Raw genomic sequence first — 10802 nt, 5'->3', positions numbered from 1 at the left:
AAAAAAGTCAGAGAACCCATAATGCAAAATTAAAAATTGACCCAAATATACATGAACAACTTTCGCACCACACCTATTGAGATGGTTAGTCTGTTCTATGTGTGGAATGAATGAAAAAGCCCACTTCATCTGCTGTAGCCACAGGAGTGTGTAACAGTGTTACACAGGAAAGCTACTTCATCTGATGCAGCTACAGGGGTGTGTAACAGTGTTACACAGGAAGTGACACATGAAGAATCCTTTTCAGCTTGGACGTGCTGAAATTTTCCTTTCCTGCCTATACGCAATAGAAATAAATAGCCCTCTTCCTTTCACCAAAGCTCAAACACAATATAGAAGCAGCCGTAGGTGAGACACAAGATTCCATAGAAATAGAGAAGCTATTTCTGGATAATTGGCAGCAGACATGTTGCAGAGCACATGGAAGGAAGGGTCTCCATAGCAACACAGTTGATGATGACTCTGTATTTAAATTAAATGTTGAGCATTTATACTTCCAGACAGAATTTGCTGTAATTTTGCTATTAGAAAAGCAAGCATTCCAGCAGAGGTCCACATAAGGCATAAATAACATGAGATATTCAAGAAAATAATTTAGAGCTTTGATATTTAGTAAAAGAAAGAGAAATTGAGATTAAATGAGAACCAATAGCCAAAGTTTTCAGTAATTCTTCATAAGAATAAACAGAGGCTGGGCGTGGTGGTGCACGCCTTTAATCTCAGCACTCTGGAGGCAGAGGTAGGAGGATTGCTGTGAGTTTGAGGCCACCCTGAGACTACAGAGTGAATTCTAGATCAGCCTGGGAGACAGTGAGACCCTTCCTCAGAAAACCAAAAAAAAAAAAAAAAAAAAAAAAAAACCAGAATAAACAGGATAGTAATTAAAAATCTTATTTTATTTCATATGTACTTTCTTAAATATAATTATGTGATGCCAAGTTGATAATAAAAGTATGCAAAACAGGGCTGGAGAGATGGCTTAGCGGTTAACCGCTTGCCTGTGAAGCCTAAGGACCCTGGTTCGAGGCTTGGTTCCCCAGGTCCCACGTTAGCCAGATGCACAAGGGGGCGCACGCGTCTGGAGTTCGTTTGCAGAGGCTGGAAGCCCTGGTGCGCCCATTCTCTCTCTCTCTCTCCCTCTATCTGTCTTTCTCTCTGTGTCTGTCGCTCTCAAATAAATAAATAAATAAATAATTTTTTAAAAAAGTATGCAAAACATATAACATCATCATTTTTTAAACATCCTCTTTCCCTAAACAGAGCTTTTATTTTTTTTTTTTTTGAGTTTTGGATGGATAGATGCCCAGCTCACACATGAATGCAGTGTCCATGGTCAGGTTAGAGATGTCATTGTAAATGGTTGCATCACCAAGATAGAATGAGCAACTCTCTCCTGCTGCAAAGCCCATCAGGGATGCCCTTGTTGATAGTGTCTGTTTTGTGTGATCTCTTTGAAATTATTATAATGAAATGGGTATGATCATGATGCTCCAATGTAGTTTGTAGCCTTAATTCCATGCTTTTTAATAGAAAAAAAAAAACACTTTGAAAATTAGCCTTGGTGACCTAAGGAACCCATTATTTTACTATGTACCATACTCCATTAGCTCCTGGTAACCAAGCAAATGATCTTTAACCAATTGTTGGTTAAAGACCTAGTGATATTAAAATTAAATAATTTTCTCAAAGTATACTTTAAGTTTTTTCTGTAGTCAATATATTACCAGCATCAAGAGAGTTAAGCATTGGCAATAATTTTAATAACCTGATCCTGGGGCTGAAGAGATGTCTCAGTGTTAACCACTGCAAAGCCTAACATACCCACACAAGCCCTGATGTACAAAGTGGCACATGTGTCTGGAGTTCATTTACAGTGGCTGGAGGCCTTGCCGTGCCCATTCTCTATCTGTTTTTCTCTTTCTCTTCCCCTATCACTCTCTCTTCTTCCAAATAAATAAATATAGTATATTACTTTTTTAAAAATGATCTTACCTTATTCTAACTCCTGATAGAGTAGTACACTGTATATCTGTTATAAGAAAAGAAATATTACATTTTGTGAATTACTATTTTTATATTTTATATATTAATTGATTCAGAATTTCTGTGTCTGGTAATTCACCCTAAGTCATCAAAAATATGAATGTATTTTTTAGCAATGTTAATCACAATGTCATTCTAATAGCTAAAAATTGCAAATAATCTAACTGTCTAGTAATAGTAGAGTGGATAAATTATGATGCATTCATTTATGATGAGGTAATATTTTGAAAGATTAATCTTTGTGCTTTCTCTCTACTCCATTATACATGACCTTTCTCCTAGTTAATCAGAAGCATTCAAAATAAATTGAGATTGTCAGGGTAAGAATGGAAAGAAGTGGTCAATATTCAGTCTTTGCAAATTCCAGAGTAAGCCTTGATAGTCACAAAAAGTTGGCTTTGGGGGCTAGTTGGTTGGTGAAGTTTCTGTAGCAAAGGTTGGCCAGAAAGGAAAGGGTACAAAAAGCGGGGGGAGTACATGATCATGAACACCATTTTTTTTTTTTTTTTTTTTTTTTTTTTTTGGTGACCATGGCTGGGAAGAGAATTAGGCATTATCTCCCACTGAAACCATGCCCTAAAAATAGCAGCACAGGCAATAGTCCTAAAAGGAACTACATAGAAACAAGTCAGTGTCAAGAGACAGGGAAAACACCATTCTCCAAAAAGAAGAGCCATTTTGGGGTAGATTATGAGAACTTTGTGAGTGATTCTCACTGCGGTCGACATGGGCCTTCCAGGACAGATTCCCAGGCATCTAGTAGGAGGTGGCCACCTGTGCCCTGGGCCTTTGAGAACCTCTGAACAACTCTGTGTGGACCATTACCTTTTGAAACATGCATGAGCCTCTCAACCTGGATCATAGTGTCTGTTGTGTCCAAATAACTATAGAATGATATCCAGGAAAGTACCAGGACTGGCACTTGAATGGAACTGAAGGACAGGATGGTGAAAATCACCCTTTTATGCACACAACATAAGCAATAACCATAATTTACTACTTGCCAATCAAAATTGTAAACATTTTGCAAGTATCTAATTCCATCTTTATAATGGTCCTTTGTGATAGTAGCTACTATTAGTCTATTTTACACATAAAGAAAGTGAGGCAAAAGAATTCAATAGCTTGCCTACAGCACACCAGTAAGGGTAAAGAAGAGGGCTTGGCCCCTGTTCTGTGGTGGGTGAGAAGAGATGAGGGGAAGGGCCAAGTTGCAAGCCTGGTTATTGGGCTAATTGCTAGGGCTCAGTCCCCATTCAGTGGTGGTGGAGGCTTCTGGGAGTTACTGCCAACATCAGAGGAGAAATACCAGTCACTGAGCCCTTTAGGGAATCTAATAGCTAGCACTCAGGGCCTTGCCAACTAGAAATGGGAGGGAAATCTAGATGGAGAAGGGAAGCGCTAGATTGAAGGAAATCAAAGAAAATCAACAAAAACAACTCAATTGATGACTGTAGGAAATGAGAAAGAACGAAGAAATGACTTTCACTAGCCAGCTCAATGAAATCAAGAGACAATCAAAAAGGGATTAACATATAGATTTCAGTCCCAAACCAAGAGGAGACTTGTATTCAGCAGGAGAGGGAGAGGTACCTGAATCAGGAATAATATAGCTATGGAAGTAGGACTTAGGTAGAGTTTTAGTGGTGATGAGCAGGCCACATGAATTTATTATTTTATAGTCTGAGGAGCAAGTCAAGGTTTTGGATTTTTCTTTCAAATGAAATGAAAGAGAGCAGAAAGAAACATGCAGAATAGACTTGGTGAGAATGGAATCAGAATGAAAAGACAACAAAAGTGGAAATGGAAGAGAATAAGAAATATTGAACTGTATTGCATGTAGCTGTGTTAATTCACCCAATATTTACTTTAGGCACATTTGTTTCTTTATGCATGTGTATTTATACTGCGTCATACTTATAATGTAGAATAGACATTGAACCATATTGTAGGCTTCAATTTCTTAAATTGAGCATAGAAATATACTTAAAGAACTTTGCTTAATTTGTTCTATTATAAATAACAATCTCTTTTCAATAGACACTACACAAAACACATAAGGTCATAAATTTAGTATCTGTCTGAGCTTTCTATAGCATATGTAATCAATACCTAAAGGGATTCTGTGTGTTTTATCAACTTGTAAGTTTTATCATTTTAAATTTCAACAATTCAAACATAACATTAAAGTCAAATTTAATTTTATTTTGTTTATATGATCTACATGTGTTATTTAGTTGGCATAAATAAGCATATGATAAGTATTTAAAATAAAGCCAACATTCTTCCACCTAAATAAAAGAGATAAACAGGAGGCTAAAGGAATTTGAGGAGAATCAACAAATAAATGAGTTCATGGGCCAATGGAACAAGTTCTAGAAGGACATATCCGAATTCAGGAATGAACTCCAAGAGACAAGAAAAGAGCCAAATCAAGAAATGAAAGTAGAATTCAAGCAAGAAATTGAGATGCTGAAGAAAATCATGATGGAAAACAAAAATGAAATATTTCTCTTAAAAGGCTCCCAAGAAAACCTCACCAATGAAATAGACCACATGGAGGGAGGAATATCACAACTTATCGACAAGACAGAAGAAAGAGAAACTCAAAACATAATGCAGAGTTCAAAACAAATGTGCTAACATTACATAAAGAAACTTTGGGACACCTTAAAAAGACTAAATATTTGAGAGTACGGACATATAAGAAGGGGAAGAAATAAAGGCCAAAGGTATAGAGAACATTTTCAACAAAATTAATAAATAAAGGTTTCCCAACCTTACAAAAGACAGACCTGTCCAGGTTCAGAAGATGCACAGAACACCAAATAGGACCAGAGAAGACCAGGAAAACATCAAACTCCACAAAGCCTTCAACATAACAAAGATCAACTTACATCTCACAATTATAACTCTGAACATTAATGGACTCAACTCCTCAGTCAAATGACATAGTTTTAACAGATTGTATCCAAAATCTGGACCCACATGTTTGTTGTCTACAAGATGCCCATCTTACCATTAAAACAGAAACCACCTTATGGTGAAAGGATGGAAAAAGATGTTACAAGCAAATGGGAATGAGAAAAAAAGGCAGGTATGGTTGCACTCATATCTGACAAAATAGATTTTAAAACAAAAGTAGTCAAAAGAATTAAAGAAAGCCACTTCATACTCACTAAAAGAAAACTTCAACAAGGGGATATTACAACCATAAATGTACATGCATAAACATAGGCAACACAAATTTTATAACTTCTACTAAACAATAAACCAGATATAAAGCCCAATACAATAATAGTGAGAGACTTTAATACCTCACTAATGGAAATAGACAGATCATCTAAGCAGAAAATAAACAGAAACATGAGAGTGAAACACCACCATAGGCCAACTAGACTTGATGGATAACTACAGAATATTCCATCCTAATTGTACAAAATATACATTCTCAGCAGCTCATGGCACCTTCTCCAAAATAGATCATATAATAGGCCATAAAACATGTCTCCACAAATTCATAATATTGACATAGGGGCTGAAGAGATTGCTCAGTAGTTAAGGTACTTGCTTATAAGCCTAACTACCCAGGTTCAATCCCCCAGGACCCACATAAAGCCAGATGAAAAAAGTGTTTCATGATCTGGAGTTTCTTTGCAGCAGCTAGAGGCCTTGGTGCACCCATTCTCCCTCTTTCTCTCTCTCTTTCTCTCCCTTTTGCCCTGCTTGCAAATAAAGAAATACACATAAAAAAGAAAAAATTGACATAACACCATAAAGTTAGAAAACAAATCAGAACCAACAGAAAGCACACCATTTTCTGGAGCTTACTAAACAGTACATGGGTTGTTGAAGAAATAAAAGAATGAACAAATTTATAGACCAGAATGACAATGAAAATGCAACATACCAGAACTTACAGGACACAATGAAAATAGTAAGGAGAGGAAAGCATACAGCACCAAATTGCTACATTACAAAAAGAGAGAGCTGTTAAATAAATAACTATTCATCTGAAGGCAATAGGAAAACAAGAATAGTCCAATCCCAAAAGCACCAGATAGAAAAAATTATCAAGATCAGAGCAAAAGTCAATAAACTGAAAACAAAACAATGTTTATAAAAGATGAGACTAGAAGCCACTTCTTCAAAAAACAGAAAGGTTGATAAATTCCTGGCCGAACTGATCAAAAGAAAAGCAGATAGTGTTGGGAGAAATCAACAAGATTAGAAACCAAAATGAAGATGTCAGAGCTGGAGAGATGGCTTACAGTTAAGGCACTTGCCTGCAAAGCCTAAGGACCCAGGTTTGATTCCCCAGGCTTCACATAAGCTAGAGACACAAGGTGTCTCATGCATCTGAAGTTAATTTGCAGTGGCTAGAAGCCCTTGCACATCCATTCTCCCTCTCTCTCTTTCTCTCTCTACTTCTTTCTCTAAAGTAACTAAATGTTAAAAATTAAATAAAAAAGAAAATGTAGATGTCACAACTGATAGGAATGAAATGGAAAGAATAATTCTGACATATTTCAAAATCTGAAATTCAAAATCTAATATCTGTATTCACAAAACTGGAAAATCTGGAAGAAATGGATGAATTCTTTGACACATACCATCTGGCAAAACTGAACCCAGAACAAATAAGTTATCTAAACAAACCTATCACATGTAGCAAAATTGAAAAAGTAACTAAAAATCTCCCTACATAAAAGTCCATGCCCAGACAGATTCACTGTCAAATTCTACCAAACCTGCATTAAAGAACTGAAACCACTTCTTTTCAAATTATTTCACACAATTGTAAAAGAGACAATGCACCACTAACTCTTTCTATGAAGCCAGGCTTACTTTGATGCCAAAATAAGACAGAGATACAAGAAAAGAAAATTATAGCCTGATATCCCTGATCAACTTAGACACATAAATTCTCAGTAAAATCCTCACAAACCAAATCTAAGAGCACATCAAAAGCATCATCTGCACTGATAAACTAGGTTTTATCCCAGGGATGCAGGGATAGTTCAATATACAGAAATCAATAAACATAATACACCACATAAATAAACTTAAACACAAGAATGACATGACCATTTCAATAGATGCAGAAAGGCCTTTGACAAATTATATCACCCTTTTGTGGCTAAAACACTGGAGAGACTAGGGATTGAGGGATCACATCTCAACATAATAAGGGCTATTTATAATGCACCTTTAAGGTCTAGAACAATTTAATTTATTAGTTTTCTTTTCAGTAAATACAGGCAGTTTGGTACCATTATTTAGGCTCATCTGTGATCTACCCCCTCCCATTAGACCCTCCTTATTATTGAAAATGGGTCGTGCATTGTGGAGTTAGAACAAGATGGAGGTGCCCATTGTCACCACTATTGTTCAGCATAGTACTAGAATTATTAGCTCAAGCAATATGACAAGAGAAATAGATAAGAGGAATACAAATTGTGAGTGACCAACTACTCTATGATAGGACGTGACACCTGCTCAGTGGGAGAAAACTCATACCTGGTGCAAGGAATCAAGTCAATATTCCATGGATAGGAAACAGAGACTCCAGAGAAAATCCCTCACTGTTCTCTGGATAAAAAGAGTGGGCATATACATCAAAAAGCATCACAAATAGCTGTACCTATCCCCTTTAATCAAGCTGCTCTCACTCCTGGTTTGGAGAATCTATTTTATTTTACCAATGGCAGAGATGTTAGAAGAGATCCAAGACCTACTGACACAGGAAAAGATAGCTTACTGCCCACCATGAGAAGCCCCACATTGGCCAAGACCTAGGAGACATTGCAGCAAAAGCAGTGGTATCGGTACAGTTCTCACTGCTAGTCTGACAACCGGCTTCAGGGAGATGACAACAGATAGTGTAGTTAATTAAAACCCATCGAAGCAGAAACTCACAGTTCACAGAGAACTCAACACTAAATCAGACCCACTAATGGACCTTGCCTTGGAGAGCATTGAGGAAGGGAGCCGGGGGGGGGGGGGGTGGGTGGAAAAGATTTTAAGAGCCACAGAGTGGGTAGGAATACCCTGAGGCACAGTCCCCTCATAGAAGATGACTGAGGCCTCCATGATCCCACAATGAGTACAAACAACCACACTGAGGAGGGCCCTCGGGGAAAGGAGAATGGTGGCAAAGGCTTATAGAGTTTAACCTTTTATAAAAATAATTTTAGCATTCCTGAAGTTTCTGCCCCCCCCCCCCACACACACCTTTTGAGTTAGAAAGCCCAATTCTTAAAAGAAATTTTATATTTTAGCAATAACAAAAGATCAAAAGATACCACAACACATATTTCTAGCCAGGGTAATTCAAGCACACTTTCCATCCTCCTAAATAAGTGGGAAGTAGCAACATGCTAAATTTATCCTGAGAGACAATTATTGTGGTGGTGGGAACAGGGGCACCAATGACAGAGATGAGGTCACAAGTTGTCACATCTGAGCAGTCCAGCCATGTTTCCACATTTAAGCTTAGGACTTGCAGGAAAAGAAAAAGAAATCTGCTCTAAACTTTTCATTTTTCAGTGCCTGCATGATGTCTTTGATGAGTGCATATGGTAGTCTGGAGGTGGTTAAATTTATCAATCATGTTCCTTACCCATTATACTTCTTGTGTCTTATTAAAGAAATAAAACTTTCGCTATCTTAAATTCATGAAAAATATCCACTTATATCCTCTTTAAAATTCTTCATCAGTTCCCCTTTTACACGAAGACATTTAGCATGCTTAGGATTCATTTTGTGTGTAGTATATGGCAGAGAGCTGTGGCAGTTACTGTTTCTCTGCTGGAACAAAACACCCAACCCAAAGCAGCATATGGAGTGAAACAGCTTATTCTGGCTTACAATATCAAAGGGAAGTTTCATCACTGAGCTAATAACAAGGCATGACGGAGCAGAGTCTGGGCATCACATCTTCTCACATAACCTGGGAGGTAAGAGCAAGAATGACTTAGCTAACAAACACCCAGTAGGGCTGGATGAGGTCCTTCTCCAGTGACACGCAGCAAGGCTTCCATCAGCTGGGGATGGTGTATGAGGCTTAATAAAAAAAAAAAGAAGAAGAAAAAAAAATAAACACAGGAGGCTATGAGGGACATCTCATAATCAAACAACCACGGGGTTCAACTCCATGTTTATACACACATAAAGTAAACATATCAGCATCATCAATTAAAGCATCAACCTTTCTTCACCAACCCTATTAAGTCTCTATGTTTCCCATGAAATCTCCTTTTAGCTTCCATTGGTCTCTTTGCTTAAACCTCTGCCCAGCACCACACCAGGTTACTTACTGTTGATTTGGGACAAGCCGTGAAAGAGAAGAGCAGCACTGAAATTTGAAAACTAGTGCCATGCTGCAAACCAGGTGGGGGCCTCGTGTTGGAACTTTCAGTAGTCAAGACGAACAGATGAGATAAACAGAACAGGAATGAAACCGGAAGACATTTGTGCCTCATTGGTAGATTCAGTCTGAATTACATTATCTGTGGTCTTTGTCTCCTCCTTACCCTGCTATGTTACAGACTCACAGTTTGCTCAAATACCAGGCTAATTGTGGTAAAAATAGAAGAAGAAAAAAATGAGAGGGCTAAATATCAATAGCATCTATGATTTAAATCAGATAACTGAGTTATTATTGGAGCATCTGTCAAAATGCTATTCAAGGCAAATGAGAAAACATGTCCAGTATTGCCATTCCAATGTTCAGAAATCTGACAGATTTGATTACCCTAATTTAGGCATGTGGAAAAATTAGTTTATCACTAACATGAGCAGATGTCCAAGTGGTACCCAAGGTTGGCATACTCTGATTTTGGCATTGGAGACAATGTGATGTCTTCCTGGATCACGTAACTTGTCACTGGCTACCCGGGCATCTCTGTATCCATGCTCCCACTGAACAGAGCTAAGGAGAGTTTGTTTGTCCCTTCAAAATGGACATCCAATGAAGATCTTCTTTTCAAACATGTCTAGGCTGCTGCGGGAAGGAAGCCAAGATTCTATCCTGAGCTCTTGAAGCAACTCTTTGTCACACAAGAATGTCAGCTCTGAAACACAGCCAAATGGGAACCCTTTCAGACCTTTCTTCCATTATATTATGAACTAGAAAAGATACTCAAATCTCCAAAGAAAACTCATTCTATCACTATGGCCACTGAGCTCAAATTTAGTTCAGGCTGGTTTATTTTCAAGTCATAGAATATTAGTAAGCTTTACATTAGCTTAGTAGAGACCAGACCTACTCTTTGGAGAGCTTTTGGTACAGCCATAATGGATCGCTTCATAGCCTAGGGGAGGCTCTGAAATTGGCTTGAGAATTCTGTCATGTTCAGATGAAATGATGAGAGTTTCAGCCAAAATTCTTTGGCAAAAGTGAATTGCTTCAGTATCCGTTACTGATCAGGTTCCACAGAGTCACAGGTGAGAAAACATGTCTCCTGTCTTGATGTGGTATACCAAGGCACTATGACTGGCTTTCCAGGAGAACTCTCAAAGGACACAAAGCACTACATGTTCACTTCAATTATGTTTATTCTGCTATATTTCATCTATTTTAGTTAGCTTATATTCATATTCACAGTGCAGCCATATAAAGAAAATAAAAAGAAAACAATCCAAGTGAATAAATAGTGGTTCATACAGAAAAATGCAATTAAAATTCAGCCATGAAAAATGATGATACAGCCCTCTATGTTCTGATCTATAATGCTCTCCAGGCTATATTGTTAGGT

This window comes from Jaculus jaculus, chromosome 11, assembly GCF_020740685.1.
Source record: "Jaculus jaculus isolate mJacJac1 chromosome 11, mJacJac1.mat.Y.cur, whole genome shotgun sequence".
NCBI lineage: Eukaryota > Metazoa > Chordata > Mammalia > Rodentia > Dipodidae > Jaculus > Jaculus jaculus.
The sequence above is the reverse complement of the archived record's forward strand: the minus strand, read 5'-3'. Positions refer to the sequence as shown.